The sequence below is a fragment of the Oncorhynchus keta genome, chromosome 35 (genome assembly GCF_023373465.1).
Source record: "Oncorhynchus keta strain PuntledgeMale-10-30-2019 chromosome 35, Oket_V2, whole genome shotgun sequence".
Taxonomy (NCBI): Eukaryota; Metazoa; Chordata; class Actinopteri; order Salmoniformes; family Salmonidae; genus Oncorhynchus; species Oncorhynchus keta.
This window is the reverse complement of record NC_068455.1, coordinates 40,027,825-40,045,483: the sequence shown is the minus strand read 5'-3', so window position 1 is coordinate 40,045,483 and position 17,659 is coordinate 40,027,825. Positions and strand designations below refer to the sequence as shown.

The 17,659-nt window shown below is 42.5% G+C and overlaps 1 protein-coding gene across 2 annotated transcripts in view; it reads left to right on the top strand.

Annotated features, from left to right (window-relative positions):
* Positions 1–6,761: 6,761 nt before the first annotated feature.
* LOC118369121 (zinc finger protein 395-like) overlaps positions 6,762–17,659 on the top strand; it is a 27,954-nt gene continuing 17,056 nt past the window's right edge. The window contains exon 1 of one of the 2 annotated variants that reach the window (XM_052497032.1): positions 6,762–7,020. The gene's annotated coding sequence lies outside the window, so the exon portion shown is untranslated. The remainder of the gene's footprint in view (positions 7,021–17,659) is intronic. The other variant, XM_052497031.1, reaches the window with a different exon arrangement.

Here is a 17,659-nt window from a genome sequence, read left to right as displayed (position 1 = left end):
GCCCACCCTTACCCACCCAAGCCAGGCTTGTCACAACCTCCCTTCCTTGCCCACCCTTACCCACACAAGCCAAGCTTGTCACAACCTCCCTTCCTTGCCCACCCTTACCCACCCAAGCGAAGCTTGTCACAACCTCCCTTCCTTGCCCACCCTTACCCACCCAAGCCAAGCTTGTCACAACCTCCCTTCCTTGCCCACCCTTACCCACCCAAGCCAAGCTTGTCCCAACCTCCCGTCTTTTCCCACCCTTACCCACCCAAGCCAAGCTTGTCCCAACCTCCCGTCTTTTCCCACCCTTCTTCTCAGGCACATTTATACCCATCCATACATCGACTTACTCGTCCATTCTCCTTCTTTCACATGCAACGTACACCCAATGCAACCACACATCCATTCTCTCCCGCTCGCCCGCCCTCCTAAACCATATCAAATCAAATTTATTTATATAGGTCTTCGTACATCAGCTGATATCTCAAAGTGCTGTACAGAAACCCAGCCTAAAACCCCAAACAGCAAGCAATGCAGGTGTAGAAGCACGGTGGCTAGGAAAAACTCCCTAGAAAGGCCAAAACCTAGGAAGAAACCTAGAGAGGAACCAGGCTATGTGGGGTGGCCAGTCCTCTTCTGATACCTCCCAGATGTGAGGTATCACGATCTCTTTCAATAATGACAGGAATGGAGTAGATCTTTATCCAAGTCTGATTGCTAAGGCAAACACTGCCATGTTTAGTTTTGCCCAACCCAGGTCGAGGCACAGACACGGTCTCAATGGGAATAGCTGAGCTGACTACACTGACTGTGCTAGTGGCAGACTCCACTAAGCTGGCAGGCTTGCTAACAGCCTGCTGCCTGGCCTGCACCCTATTTCATTGTGGAGCTAGAGGATTTAGAGCCCTGTCTATGTTGGTAGATAAGATGAGAGCACCACTCCAGCTAGGATGGAGTCCGTCACTCCTCAGCAGGCCAGGCTTGGTCCTGTTTGTGGGTGAGTCCCAGACAGAGAGACAATTATCTACAAATTCTATCTTTTGGGAGGGGCAGAAAACAGTTTTCAACCAGCGATTGAGTTGTGAGACTCTGCTGTAGAGCTCATCACTCCCTGTAACTGGGAGGGGGCCAGAGACAATTGCTCGATGCCGACACATCTTTCTAGCTGATTTACACGCTGAAGCTATGTTGCACATATTCACATTCAACCTCCCTCACACTCCTATTCATGTGCACAGACACACACACACACACATACACATACACTCACACACATACACTCACCCACACCTACACCCACCCCATCCATTGAACAGTTATTGACGGCTACTTCTAACGTTACTTCATAGAGAAGAACAGTTACTTGGGGAAAGTAGAGTCTAGGCTGTATTTGGGGTTGGGGGAAAGAATATTGTCTCAATTTACGATAAGCTGATCTTGGACACTACTGTATGTCACCTAGTGTGCTTATCCCCCCCGATTCTGCCTACATCCATTTCTCATTATCACCTGTTGGCATTGAGGTCATTGCCTTGACATTTCTGAAATTCGCTGGTAGCGGCTGAAGTATCTGTTGCAATCAGAGGCAAGAGCATAACATGGTGAGAAGTGGAATTTGTCTTGTGATTTGTCAGCAGTGTGTGAACGAACAGTGTGTGTCTGTGTAGTGTGTATGGGTGTGTATGTGTGTCTTTGTGTGTGTGTGCGTGTGTGAGAGAGAGAGAGGGCGAGAGAGAGAGAGAGAGAGAGAGAGAGAGAGAGAGAGAGAGAGAGAGAGAGAGAGAGAGAGAGAGAGAGAGAGAGAGAGAGAGAGAGAGAGAGAGAGGGCGACAGAGCGAGAGAGAGAGCGAGAGAGAGGGCGACAGAGCGAGAGAGAGAGAGAGGGCGACAGAGCAAGAGAGAGAGAGCGAGAGAGAGCGAGAGAGAGGGTGACAGAGCGAGAGAGAGAGAGAGAGGGAGAGTGAGAGAGAGAGAGAGAGAGAGAGAGAGAGAGAGAGAGAGAGAGAGAGAGAGAGAGAGAGAGAGAGTGTGTTGTGGGGGCTTGTGTGCCTATGTGTGCGTTCTAGGGACTTTACATCTCGCTACTGCTAGACATTTAGTCCATTGTGGTCACATTACACCTCGGGGAGAGTAGTAAGGGGCGTGACAGGGCCGGGGTGGACAGAGGACACAAGAATGGGGGATGTCCACTCCAAACCCAACACACACTTGATGAGAGTACTTCATGATACTAAATGGAAATAGCACTTTTTTCAAAATGTATTATTTAGTTTTATGCTTTACCCAAACCATAGCTCTAACCTTAACCACTATGAATGAATGCCTAAACGTAACCCTTTTGAGTCGTTTCTGTTTTAACCCTGTGACCTCGCGGAATTAACCCTGTAATCACGTGGAATTAATGGGTCAAAAATGTACGTTCATCCAATTACGTGAAATCCGAAGTGAAACTCTGAGATCATGAGGTTGGTATTATAATACGGTCCATAGGACATTATAAGGGGTCATATAGGCTCTTGACAGGTCTTAGTTACAATGTATTAGAACTGCATCACAACGTGTTACCAACTCCTCCTATTTGTCTGTAATGTGTAGGTTGTAGGCTACATCCCATGAAATAAGCCTTTAGTTTGTTTTTCAACAAGAGGGCTAAAGCGGCTCATAGGAGGCCTTTTACTGTCCAACAGCCGAGGGATGAACAAGTATTGGGAGTGTGCTTACTTGAGACTACTGTATCAGGGTGTTAGTGAGGTAACACCGCAACCTCAACTTGTCAGGTTTTGTCCCTGGCTTTTTAGTTTTGAAATAATAACTAACTAATCCATTCTCCTGATCTCAAAAACAGTGGGCAAGGAGCTTTTCATGCATGCCCATGTGTGATCTCACGGCCAGAAGACCTTGACTACTGCTTATTATAATAGGAATGGTATTAGAGACATATGCACTAATCTGTAAATCACATGAATTGTCATAATAAGGTTTTGTAGGTTAATAGATTGACATGTACAGCACATATAAGTTAAGAATTAAGAGGATATGCATACAGTTGAAGTTGGAAGTTTACATACACCTTAGCCAAATCAAATAAAATAAAATAAAAATTAAATTTTAATACATTTACATTCAGTTTTTCACAATGACATTTAATACTCATAAAAATTCCCTGTTTTAGGTCAGTTAGGATCACCACTTTATTTTAAGAATGTAAAACGTCAGAATAATAGTAGAGAGAATGATTTACTTCAGCTTTTATTTCTTTCATCACATTCCCAGTGGGTCAGAAGTTTACATACACTCAATTAGTATTTGGTAGCATTGCTTTTAAATTGTTTAACTTGGGTCAAACATTTTGGATAGCCTTCCACAAGATTCCCAAAATAAGTTGTGTGAATTTTGACCCATTCCTCCTGACAGAGCTGGTGTAACTGAGTCAGGTTTGTAGGCCTCCTTGCTCACACACGCTTTTTCAGTTCTGCCCACAGATTTTCTAAATGAATGAGGTCAGGGCTTTGTGATAGCCACTCCAATACCTTGACTTTGTTGTCCTTAAGCCATTTTGCCACAACTTTGGAAGTATGCTTGGGGTCCTGACTGATGTCTTGAGATGTTGCCTCAATATATCCACATAATTTTCCGTCCTCATGATGCCATCTATTTTGTGAAGTGCACCAGCCCCTCCTGCAGCAAAGCACCCCTACATAATGATGCTGCCACCCCCGTGCTTCACGGTTGGGATGGTGTTCTTCGGCTTGCAAGCCTCCCCGTTTTTCCTCCAAACAAAACAATGGTAATTATGGCCAAACAGTTCTATTTTTGTTTCATCAGACCAGAGGATATTTCTCCAAAAAGTACGATCTTTCTCCCCATGTGCAGCTGCAAACCGTAGTCTGGCTTTTTTATGGCGGTTTTGGAGCAGTGGCTTCTTACTTGCTGAGCGGCCTTTCAGGTTATGTTGATATAGATACGTTTGTACCTGTTTCCTCCAGCATCTTCACAAGGTCATTTGCTGTTGTTCTGGGATTGATTTGCACTTTTCCTACCAAAGTACGTTCATCTCTAGGAGACAGAATGCGTCTCCTTCCTTAGCGGTATGACGGCTGCATGGTTCCATGGTGTTTATACTTGCGTACTATTGTTTGTACAGATGAACGTGGTCCCTTCAGGCATTTGGAATGAACCAGACTAGGATGAACCAGACTTTTTCAGAGGTCTTGGCTGATTTCTTTTGATTTTCCCATGATGTCAAGCAAAGAGGCACTGAGTTTGAAGGTAGGCCTTGAAATACATCCACAGGTACTGTCACGTCCTGACCTTAGAGATCCTTTTTATGTCTCTATTTTGGTTTGGTCAGGGCGTGAGTTGGGCTGGGCATTCTATGTTTTGTGTTCTATGTTTTCTATTTCTGGGTGTTTGGCCTGGTGTGGTTCGCAATCAGAGGCAGCTGTCTATTGTTGTCTCTGATTGAGAACCATACTTAGGTAGCCTTTTCCCATCTGTGTTTTGTGGGTAGTTGTTTTCTGTTTTTGTGTCTGCACCAGACAGAACTGTTTCGGTTTCGTTCGTTCTCTTTGTTATTCAGTGTTCAGTTCTATAAATAAGTCATGAACACTTACCACGCTGCACCTTGGTCTTCTTCTTCAAACAGCCGTTACAGGTACACCTCCAACTGACTAAAATGATGTCAATTAGCCTATCAGAAGTTTCTAAGGCCATGACATAATTTTCTGGAATTTTCCAAGCTATTTTTAAAGGCACAGTGTATGTAAACTTCTGACCCACTGAAATTGTGACACAGTGAAATAATCTGTAAACAATTTTTGTAAAAATTACTTTTGTCATGCACACAGTAGATGTCCTAACCGACTTGCCAAAACTATAGTTTGTTTACAAGAAATTTGTGGAATGGTTGAAAAACGAGTTTTAATGACTCCAACCTAAGTGTATGTAGACTACCGACTTCAACTGTACATCTGCTTTGCAAACTGATATCATGCAGATTAACAAGCAGTCTTCTATTATTTTTACAAGTTATTTTTAGTTTGAATACTTTAAAGTGTAAAGTCCAATCCTTGCATCTCCATGTGGAACATTTGAGTGCATCAGCATTATACATCTGTTGGCACTCTCTTCCATTTTATATATATATATATTTTAAAAAAGAGACTCAGACATGGCACCGATAGGGTAACTGCGACACACCCACGGAGTGGACCAATAGTAGGAATGTGGGGAGTGGGCTATAGGGAACCTCAGATTCTCATAGTCATGGGAAACACACGTGAGAGAAACAACAGGCGAACATCACCACCAACCTTGGCTTAATCTCAGTTAACCCAGAACTAAAAATGTAGTTTTCCTGTCAGTCCATGAGCGATTAAACTAGGCCTGCATGCCTGATTTTGTAATGGTTAACATGCAGAGGTGTGTGTGTGTTAGAGAGAGAGAGACATGTTAGTCTGTGTGTGTGTGAGAGAGAAAGAGAGATGATTTGCTGCAGTGAATAGACTATGCTTGTATTCATTTTTTTAGGGAATGGAGCACCTATTTTGGCATGATTGAGATGGGTAATTTAGTAGCCAGGTGGATGAAAACTGAGAAGGGGGCCTATGTATAATACTCCTGCTGTATCTGGGTCAGTGGACCAGTATTTCGCAACACCAGTCTCTAGAGCGCCAATGACTCACCCACACACCCACCGTGCGTTAGCCTATGCTCTCCCAATGCAGCTGTTCAGTGTGTGTGTGTGTGTGTGTGTGAACGCGTTCGGCCGTGCGCGCATATATATTCGCCCGACCGACCACATGTTCTCCCGAACGTAGAGCATGCGCTTGCCATGCAGAGGCGGCATGGGGATGTTAAATCTTTCCCCGGCTGAGCCGGGGAAGGTGAAAAAAAATAAAAGACATAGAAACATCATCCCTGCATCTATATTGCTGTACAAGCATCATCCCTGCATCTATTTGGCTGTACAAACATCATCCCTGCGTCTATATTGCTGCTGTAGCCTATGTTATGTAATCCATATTGGGGACTCCCCGCCCACACAAGCAATCTGCATACCAAACTGCACATACAGTAGGTATTTGTTGTTTTCACCTCAAGAAAAGGAAAACTCACAACACCTTATCATTAGTGTAAACGGCGGCAGTGTGGGCTGCATTTAGCCTACTGTGTCAGTCACAGCAAATCTCGCCCGACTCGTTTTGTCAAACGCTGCAATGTCTTGTCGAACGCTGATCAATACTGAGATTATGATGACGTCGCTACATACAAGTAGCAACATTGTTCGTGTTGTGGAGGGGTGTGATATGACAATAACAACACTGTAGGCCGAATACAAATAATAGTAGATGACATATATGTATAATCAGTAGGCTTGTCTTTCTCCATTCATTCATTTCAAACATCCCCGGCTTCCCTATTGCAGCCTATGACCAGCTAGCACTGAAGCAACGTTAAACGTAGTTATTTGCTTTCTGCAGCAGGGCAGAGATACAACCATGTAACCTGGTTTAGTTACTGTACGTCCATTGTGAGCTCCACTCAAGCACGCCCAACTACAGGCCACTGTAAACAAGTGAGATTTGTGGGACGTGTGTCTTGAAAAACAGGGTTTGACCAATGAACGCGGACATCTTTACCACATGGTTAGCTTGTTTACTAGAAGACCTGAAAACCCCGCTGAATATAGAGTTTAAGAAAACCCGGATTGGATGTCGTGTCTTAATATCAAAACGTAACACCTACAGCTATATTTCCACGCTAAAACGGCTTCACCACCGCTGATTTATCTATCCGATTGAGGCTACATGTAAAGTACACGGTTATTTGCGTCCAAGGGCATTGTAATGGTATTTACTTGAGACTGTTTTAGCAGAAGAAAAGCTCCATTCCAATCCTGCCCCTAACTCCATATCGGGTTTGGATATAACCAGCATACAACCCCTTTTCCAGGCACAGAAAATAGCATTTCAAGTTACAGCCGGTTAAAGCGAGCTTGAAGGAAGGGGGTGTGTTAAAAAATTGGCGGAGGTAAGTGCACTGTACCCATTGAAACTTTGGGTTGTTTTTCTCAAAGAAAAGTGCTGTTTATGATGCATTTTTCACCGATGCTTGTCAACGTTCTCGTAGATTTCTTCTGTATTGCATAAGGACTCGATTGTAAGGGTATATATGTTTCATTGTAAACATGAAAAAAAAAAACGTGTTGATCTGATCGCTGCAAAATGTATTGGGGCTCATTTTTATATGACCATGTTGATCAACTGTCGAGTGGCAAATAATATTAGGAGGACGCAGTCAAAACAGACTCACTGTTTTTATTTGTGGACCATCAATCATTCTTCAATGAAGCAATGCTGAGTAGTGCTGTACGGACATTTTCTTTCAAAACATAACAGAGTATCAGAATGTAGGCTGGGCTACTGTAAAAGTCATGTTTTGCATCCTAAACTCTCTTGTGCGCAGTGCTCCTTTGTTACAATAACCTTGTTAATACATTTATTCCTTTTAACTTCCAAGATGATCCTATTATTGTGGAACCTGTAAACATGCAAAAAATATGTATACTAATAAAACAATTATTATGCATTATAGTGAATAAAATATTTACATTAAAAGTGTTGTGGTGAGGATATTGCTGCATTAGGGGTAACATGGTGGTATTTTCATGGTATTTTTTAAAATGTAACGCCATGGTTAGTAAGCTCACCTAGAAGTTGTTTTGGTAAGGGAAATACACAATGGGCAGTTAGTGCGGGCATGCGTGGTCATACCACTCTTTACCGATAGGGGGTGGACACTCCTTCAGAGTGATGTTTTTCTAAGCACAACGCTTCTTAATGCAATGATGATGACATTGATTGACACCTTGAATTAAAGCTTCCCATTCACCCCCTGGTCAACGTTATTATGCTGCGTTGTTATTATCATGTTATTACATTAAGTAATAGTAAAGATGTGGAGATATACACTGATGAGAATGACGATGACAGTGATAATAAAGCTATTTATTTATTTTATTTAACCTTTATTTAACTAGGCAAGTCAGTTAAGAACACATTCTTATTTACAATGACGGGCTACCAAAAGGCAAAAGGCCTCCTGCGGGGACAAAATCCAAACTTTGGGGGGCTCTAAATAATGCTAATTTGCCGATTCCATTTCTTTAAAATGCAGTGTTGAACTGTTACAGTGGTAAATATGAATATAAAAGTGTGTTCCAAATGAAACGAACACCCCCACCTTTCTGTCATGGACAATACTCAAGGACATACTCTTCAGAGCAAACTGATTTGAAATAAAAACAATATTACTTTCCTGAAAATAATATTTAGAAACAAATATTAAGAAAGTAGAGGATTACATTTGCATGCACATGCATAGGTAGTTAAATAAAGGTTAAATAAATAAAAATAAAAGGTGCCTCATCTGTCATTCAAGGGGATTTGCACCCCACTTGCCCTCTTAGGTATCCTTGTGTCGCAGCAGTCTAAGGCACTGCATCTCAGTGCTAGAGGTGTCACTACAGACACCTTGGTTTGATTCCAGGCTGCATTGCAACTGGCCGTGATTGGGAGTCCCGCAGGGTGGCACACAATTGGTCCGGGTTTGGCTGGTGTAGGACATCGTTGTAAATAAGAGTTTGTTCTTAACTGACTTGCATAGTTAAATAATAATCATCACATTCTGGTCAGAATTACAAACACCTTTTAGGATGTGTTTTTTCCCTAGTATTCCTGACAGTATGGGGTGGCAGGTAGCCTAGTGGTTAGAGCATTGGGTCAGTAATCAAAAGCTTGCTGGATCAAATCCCCAAGCTGACAAGGTAAAAATCTGTTCTGCCCCTGACAGTAGGCTGTCATTGTAAATAAGAATTTGTTCTTAACTGACTTGCCTAGTTAAATAAAGGTCAAATAAATAAAGTATGCCGTCTGTAACTGGCAATTGTGGCATGTACAGTAGAGAGCTACTGTAACACAGAAGGCCAATGTTGTGCAATCAAAGGAAATGCTGTTACGATCAGATCAGTTCACTATTACAACAATGAGTCAACCATTACTGGAATCAAGGAGGGGGATGGAGAGAAAAAACCTGACTGTAATTAGAGTTTTTTTTATGGCAGTTACCAACCAGACCTTCAGAGACGTCTCCTTCTCACTCTCATTCTCCTAGTCAAATCAAAATCAAATCAAATCAAATTTATTTATATAGCCCTTCGTACATCAGCTGATATCTCAAAGTGCTGTACAGAAACCCAGCCTAAAACCCCAAACAGCAAGCAATGCAGGTGTAGAAGCACGGTGGCTAGGAAAAACTCCCTAGAAAGGCCAAAACCTAGGAAGAAACCTAGAGAGGAACCAGGCTATGTGGGGTGGCCAGTCCTCTTCTGGCTGTGCCGGGTGGAGATTATAACAGAACATGGCCAAGATGTTCAAATGTACATAAATGACCAGCATGGTCAAATAATAGTCTCTCAAATGTTTTCTTTCATACAGATTTGGATCTTAATTTGAGCCATCTTGCTACAGCAGGAAAATGTGAATTATTATGCGGATTATAATTAATGCACATTTTTGTAGAGGTTGATCAACTTTTCATTCGGTCAAATCGAGTCTGAAATTTCAAAGTGGAAATTACAAACTTTAGAAGCCTTTTAAAAACTCAAGTACACTACAAGTTTGCATTTCCTGCAGTGCAGGAAAATTCTCAGCAACAGACCCCTACCCACATGTACATACTGTATTACCTCAATTACCTCAGCTACCTCATACCCCTGCACATTGACTCAGTACTGGTACTCCTTCTATGTACAGTTTTATACACTTTTATTTCTTTCATCACCTTCCCAGTGGGTCAGAAGTTTACATACACCCAATTAGTATTTGGTAGCATTGCTTTTAAATTGTTTAACTTGGGTCAAACATTTTGGATAGCCTTCCACAAGATTCCCACAATAAGTTGGGTGAATTTTGACCCATTCCTCCTGACAGAGCTGGTGTAACTGAGTCAGGTTTGTAGGCCTCCTTGCTCGCACACGCTTTTTCAGCTCTTCCCACAAATATTCTATAGGATTGAGGTCAGGGCTTTGTGATGGCCACTCCAATACCTTGACTTTGTTGTCCTTAAGCCATTTGCCACAACTTTGGAAGTATGCTTGGGGTCATTGTCCATTTGGAAGACTCATTTGCGACCAAGCTTGAACTTCCTGACGGTTGTCTTGAGATGTTGCTTCAATATATCCACATAATTTGGAGTGGTTGAAACACACGTTTTTAATGAGTCCAACCTAAGTGTATGCAAACTTCTGACTTCAACTGTATAGCCTCGTTAATGTTTTTATTGTGTTTCTATTTCCTTTTTATTTTGAAAATATTTGTCTTACTTTTTACCTCTGCATTGTTGGGAATGGGCTCATAAGTAAGCATTTCACTGTAAAGTCTACACCTGTTGTATTAGGTGCATGTGACCAATACATTTGATTTGTAATTAGTATCATTACTACTCAGTCTTTGGCTTCCCTGGTGGCGTTGGTGTTGCTTACACACACACACACACACACACACACACACACACACACACACACACACACACACACACACACACACACACACACACACACACACACACACACACACACACACACACACACACACATACACTCCCCTCCTCTCTCCCCCACCCTGCACTCTACTCCACACTCCCCACCCCAAATCTTTCCCACCTGTAAATTCTTCTTCTGTACTCTGTAGAAAGGATGACTCTCTGTGTCTGTCTTGCTCTCTGGTATTGAGACTTGCATCAGTTTCATGATGACATCCAAATAGTGATTTTATTGACTACGTGAGACAGGAAGCGTGATTGGTGGTAGAATGAGTCCTCCGCTTTGCAGGGGAACGTTCAGTAATTATTGGGAGAGTATTATTGAAGAATCCCACCTCAACTTATTGGAGACTGTTTGGAGACTGATTGTAGACTTATTGGTGACTTATTGGAGACTGTTTGGAGACTATCATTGGAGCAGTGTCTTGACTTTTAGCCTTTTTCCTAAGCAGGGTAAATACAAAGTATTTTGAGATAATCATGTATTTTGAATATGTGCAGGGTAACTTGAATAACATGAAATTCAACAAGTGGAAAGAGTCATTAGTAGTGCACTCTTTTGTAATAACTATGTCATTCATATTCTGTCTGGTTTGAAGAGAATATTTACAGGCTACTGTTACGTAATTGTATGTTAAAACCTAAGGCAGGCCTAAACATTCCATTGGGATGTTGAATTGCAGCTAACTTTAGCTCTGTGTGTAGATGGTCTGACCAGCAACCAGCCCTTCCTCTCTTTAAATAAGTATCAAGACAAATCTAATGATGAACAACAGTGTCCGAAATAGAAGGGCTTCAAAATAGGTCATCATGGGACATTTTTGTGTTCCAATCAGTGTTGTCACGATAGCGGAATTTTGACTTCGATATCGATACAATGTTTAGTATCACAATACTCGATACCAAAACGATACCACGACAATCTTTGGGCATCTTTTGCATTGAAGTAGCCTCTTTTATCAAAATGTGCACTGTCTCTTTAACCAGTAATGACTTCATTTGCTGATATTCTTTGGGAGAGATGTGAGAGAGAGACCAAATAAGTGAATGACTAATGCTTTTGGTTGCAATCGTCTTTGAAATAAGCATATTTAGCATTATGGTTTGCACATTTTTTAAGTGCTGAGAAAAGTCCTCAAAGAATATCTCAGCCTATCAAATACTATTTTAAAGAAATGTATCATTTTTGTATAGTTATGTGATTCACAACCAAACAGTGGTGGAAAAAGTACTACATTTTCATACTTGAGTTCAAAGTAAAGATATCTTAATAGAAAATGACTCAAGTGAGTCACCCAGTAAAATACTACTTGAGTAAAAGTCTAAAAGTACTTGGTTTTAAATATACTTATGTATCAAAAGTAAATGGAATTGCTAAAATGTACTTAAGTATCAAATGTGAAAGTAAAAGTACAAACCATTTCAAATTCCTTATATTAAACAATGTTTTTTTAAATGATTGGCAGATAGCCAGGGGGCACACTCCAACGCTCAGACATCATTTACAAACTAAGCATTTGTGTTTAGTGAGTCCGCCAGATCAGAGGCAGTAGGGAGGACCAGGGATGTTCTCTTGATAAGTGTGAATTGGATCATTTTCCTGTCAAAATGCAACAGGGAAAATGTATGGAGTAAAAAGTACATTATTTTATTTAGGAATGTAGTGAAGTAAAAGTTGGCAAAAATATAAAAAGTAAAGTACAGATATCCCCCAAAAACTACTGAAGTAGTACTTTAAAGTATTTTTAGTAAAATACTTTACACCACTGCAACCAAAATACTTGGGTAGTGGATTGATGTTAGCTTTAGCTGTCAGCTAGCAAGGGAAGCCTACAAAGCTGGAAGCTACCAGTATCTTCATGTACTGATCACGTTTACATGCACACAGTATTCCAGATAGCAGCTGTTTACATGCACCTTTTGATATCCTGCTCATGAGTATCCCTGTATCCATGAATGAACAGAATATTCCTCATTTAAGTTCATATTGGTTAAATGGAAGAGTAACTGAAATCTGGACACTGACTCTAGAGGCCTATAACCACTCACATGTAGTGTAATATAATATTACCACCTGAAAAATTGTGCATTTCTGCAGTGAAATTATACAACCAATGTTCATTTTGTCTCGGGAACAGGAGTGGAGAAATATGATTTCTTTCTTTCAGCATCGCTTGAGAAAATAGGAATGTGCGTCTAATGTGTTATCTCTGACACTATATCAGCAGACAGTATTTGAACCACATAAAATATGCACCCAAGATTAATGGAAGCCTTATCAGAAATGTTTTGTCCTTTTCTCAGCTTTTCATTTCCTAATTTCCGTTTTCCACTGTTTTGTGGAGTTTTTGTGTTTTCTCCCTGGTCCCTAAACGAAACAGACAACTTTACCAGTGTTAACTAGATTACTAATGCATTCATTCTATCAATGTAAGATATTATTCTTTATTTAGTCTTCTGGGGCAACAAATGATGACAGAAGAGAAGCTGCATTTATCAAACTATAGTTGACAGACAAATGGCCTACCAAATGTTGGAAATTATAATATGGCCGAGCAAATGTCGGAAATTATAAGCAGAAACGTAATTTAATTTATAGTATTTATTTTTTTATTTCACCTTTATTTAACCAGGTAGGCTAGTTGAGAACAAGTTCTCATTTGCAACTGCGACCTGGCCAAGATAAAGCATAGCAGTGTGAACAGACAACACAGAGTTACACATGGAGTAAACAATTAACAAGTCAATAACACAGTAGAAAAAAAAGGGAGTCTATATACAATGTGTGCAAAAGGCATGAGGAGGTAGGGGAATAATTACAATATTGCAGATTAACACTGGAGTGATAAATGATCAGATGATCATGTACAGGTGGAGATATTGGTGTGCAAAAGAGCAGAAAAGTAAATAAATAAAAACTGTGGGGATGAGGTAGGTGAAAATGGGTGGGCTATTTACCAATAGATTATGTACAGCTGCAGCGATCGGTTAGCTGCTCAGATAGCTGATGTTTGAAGTTGGTGAGGGAGATAAAAGTCTCCAACTTCAGCGATTTTGCAATTCGTTCCAGTCACAGGCAGCAGAGTACTGGAACGAAAGGCGGCCGAATGAGGTGTTGGCTTTAGGGATGATCAGTGAGATACACCTGCTGGAGCGCGTGCTACGGATGGGTGTTGCCATCGTGACCAGTGAACTGAGATAAGGCGGAGCTTTACCTAGCATGGCCTTGTAGATGACCTGGAGCCAGTGGGTCTGGCGACGATTATGTAGCGAGGGCCAGCCGACTAGAGCATACAAGTCGCAGTGGTGGGTAGTATAAGGTGCTTTAGTGACAAAACGGATGGCACTGTGATAAACTGCATCCAGTTTGCTGAGTAGAGTGTTGGAAGCGATTTTGTAGATGATGTCGTCGAGGATCGGTAGGATAGTCAGTTTTACTAGGGTAAGCTTGGCAGCGTGAGTGAAGGAGGCTTTGTTGCGGAATAGAAAGCCGACTCTTGATTTGATTTTCGATTGGAGATGTTTGATATGGGTCTGGAAGGAGAGTTTGCAGTCTAGCCAGACACCTAGGTACTTATAGGTGTCCACATATTCAAGGTCGGAACCATCCAGTGTGGTGATGCTAGTCGGGCATGCCGGTGCAGGCAGCGATCGGTTGAAAAGCATGCATTTGGTTTTACTAGCGTTTAAGAGCAGTTGGAGGCCACGGAAGGAGTGTTGTATGGCATTGAAGCTCATTTGGAGGTTAGATAGCACAGTGTCCAATGACGGGCCGAAAGTATATAGAATGGTGTCATCTGCGTAGAGGTGGATCAGGGAATCGCCCGCAGCAAGACCAACATCATTGATATATACAGAGAAAAGAGTCGGCCCGAGAATTGAACCCTGTGGCACCCCCATAGAGACTGCCAGAGGACCGGACAGCATGCCCTCCGATTTGACACACTGAACTCTGTCTGCAAAGTAATTGGTGAACCAGGCAAGGCAGTCATCTGAAAAACCGAGGCTACTGAGTCTGCCGATAAGAATCTGGTGATTGACAGAGTCGAAAGCCTTGGCAAGGTCGATGAAGACGGCTGCACAGTACTGTCTTTTATTAATGATAGTATGCAAAATTATTATGGAATTATTATGGTGATTTGTTTGACAATTGGATGAAAACATCATCACACAACACACGTGATTTGAGAAATGGAGCCTGCGCAGACCGCAAAAACAACAGTAAAGGGGATGAGACGTTTACATGCCACAGTATCCCGTCTTAGAACAGCATATCCCAGGCATCTTATCTGAGTTTCTCATAACTGGGATACAAGCTTTTTGGGGTTATTGTAAACATGGATGTGGATGTGAATGTAAACCTGGTCACTGTCAAGTGAAAATTTCCACATGCCGTGTCGCATTGCTCTATTAGTCTGCAATTCAGGGCGTTTGTGTGTGTGGGCCTTCCCTCAAGCATCCCATTGGTTCCTTCATTAATGCCCCCCGAGCATCCCATTGGTTCCTGCATGACCCCCCACACAAAACAGTGGGAATACTGTGTCCGACAGGGCAGGGGCGAAGGACATTGTCTACCTGTCGGCTCCGCCTTCCGCCAGCTACTCTAGTGCACAGCAGGCGGGGGTGACACCATGTGCTAGCTAGCTTGCTAGTTAGCTAACACACACTGTCTCCCCTGCCTCCCGCATGTTGTGTACCGGAGTCCTCCTAGGACTAGCTAGCTAGCACACTGTGTCCTTCGCTCCCATCTGCCGAACACCTGCCCTTAACAGAACTGCAGTACCCAACAGGCAGGTGCGAAGAACAACAGGCAGGTGTAGGTGGTGCGAAGAACACCGGGTGCATTCAAGCAGATCACTTTAGTCAAGATGTTGACCAATGTTGGTCACCACCTTTCAAATGTGTTGCATTAGGGGTACAACATTTTTCTGACTTGCAACTACATGTCGACTGCATTAACTTTACAAAAATCATCTGATCAAAGGTCATACATTTTTTTTATGAAGTCGCCTTCAAGTCACTGTAGTTGCTTCTCACCAACTACACCATGCAACCATCACCTTCATTGTGGGAGGCACTATTTGTCTACCAATCATTGGGGTGTTTTTGTTTGACCCACACGAACGTGGCCAAAGACATGATTGTGAAACAGCAAACAACTTTGCCACGATTCTAACGCTACAGATGAAAGTGATATTTGATATCTAACCAATTAATTGTACACACTCACGCTATGTTTTCATTTTGTGAGTGTGGAATATGGGGTGTATAGAGAAGTTTATTTCTACATTTATAAAGAAAAACGTTTATAAGCAATAGCATCTATGTTGGCACTGCCATGTTGAGTTGATCTGAGACTTGCTGTTTGAAAAGCACTACAGTTTTCAACTTGGCTATCGCAGATGCACCTCCCTGACATCATTCGCCAACTTTTGTCTACAGTCGGCTTTGTTAGGCTTACCGCTCGAACACACCCACTGTCTACCGGTGTTGCCCCTGCTTCCCTTTAGCTATTCCGGTACACAGCAGGCGGGAAACGGGAGTTACACCGTGTGCTAGCGAACTAGCTAGCTTGCTCGTCACCTCCCACCTGCCGTGTACCGAGTCTTACGTAGGACTAGCTAGCTCGCACACAGTGTCCTTTGCTTCAGCCTTCCGAACACCTGCTCTTGCCGTCAACAGTTCCCGGCAAGCAGGGGCGAAGGTCGCTACTGGGAAACACTCTTTTCACGCTACTTCGATACTGAAGTTACTTTTTTGTAGCAGGTTAGGAGAACTTAAGCATCAGGTTAGGATAATTAACGTAGCAGGTTAGGAAACTGTGGGGTGAGGTTAGGGAAGGGGTTACGGTTAGCGAAAATGCTCTCCTAACCTGCTACTAAAATCACTTTGTATCAAAGTAGCGTGAAAAGACTATGTCCCTTATGATACCTACTGTACTGGAGCGCCCCCACCCCCCACCTGTCCCAGCTTAAAAATGTAACAATACAAGTATCAAGAGGTGTTCCTGCAGATGTGAGAATGACCACATGCAGGAACGCTCTGAATTGCTCCCTTCTCCAAGACTGTTAACTTCTGTGCAGCATGAGTGTGGCGCTAACACATTGCAGCCCAGACTCCCAGTGCAGGCTAGCAGTGAGTGAGTGGAGCTAACATGAGGCAGCCCAGACTCCCAGTGCAGGCTAGCAGTGAGTGAGTGGAGCTAACATGAGGCAGCCCAGACTCCCAGTGCAGGCTAGCAGTGAGTAAGTGGAGCTAACATGAGGCAGCCCAGACTCCCAGTGCAGGTTAGCAGTGAGTGAGTGGAGCTAACATGAGGCAGCTCAGACTCCCAGTGCAGGCTAGCAGTGAGTAAGTGGAGCTAACATGATGCAGTGCAGGCTAGCAGTGAGTAAGTGGAGCAGGCAGGGTGAGCTATGATAAGGGGTCGGCTGCACTGATATAGACAGGCTTGATCCATGAGACACATTTGACAGAAATACCGAAAGTAACAAAAATTCTCGTACCGAACCGTTTTTCGTGTTCTAGTATCGGAAAAAGTACAGAAGTTTCAGTATACCGTGCAACACTAGTTGTAGCTTTATTAGCTTGAGCCATCTAATCCCAAGCCACTACACATACCGTATATAGTCAGAGGGCGGTGTAAAAAAGGGGTCACTTCTACCCACTGATTTGGGGTCGAATTTGTTTTTATCCCTCTAATGGTCAAGGATAGGGTTGGCGGATATGGTAATCTTATCCAAGATCAGGAGAAAATTCAACCAAGAGCTTTTAAGGAGAGGAGGTGGGGAGAGGGGTACATTGTGGTCTGAGACTGGTGTTCAAAAATGTAACCAAAAATGCCTTCCCCGCACATTTAAACAATCCATCAAGGCTCATGGCATCAACACATGCATCTGGACAGATATGACTATGTCAATGAAGGCAACTTTATAGGGCTTTGAAGCGTGAAATACAATAGGAAACGGAGCACAAAGATTTTCTCTGTTATATAATGTATTGAAAGCAGATGGTCAATTTCTAAGGGCTGGATTCAATTCGCATCGCAGAAGTATCGCGGAAGACGTTT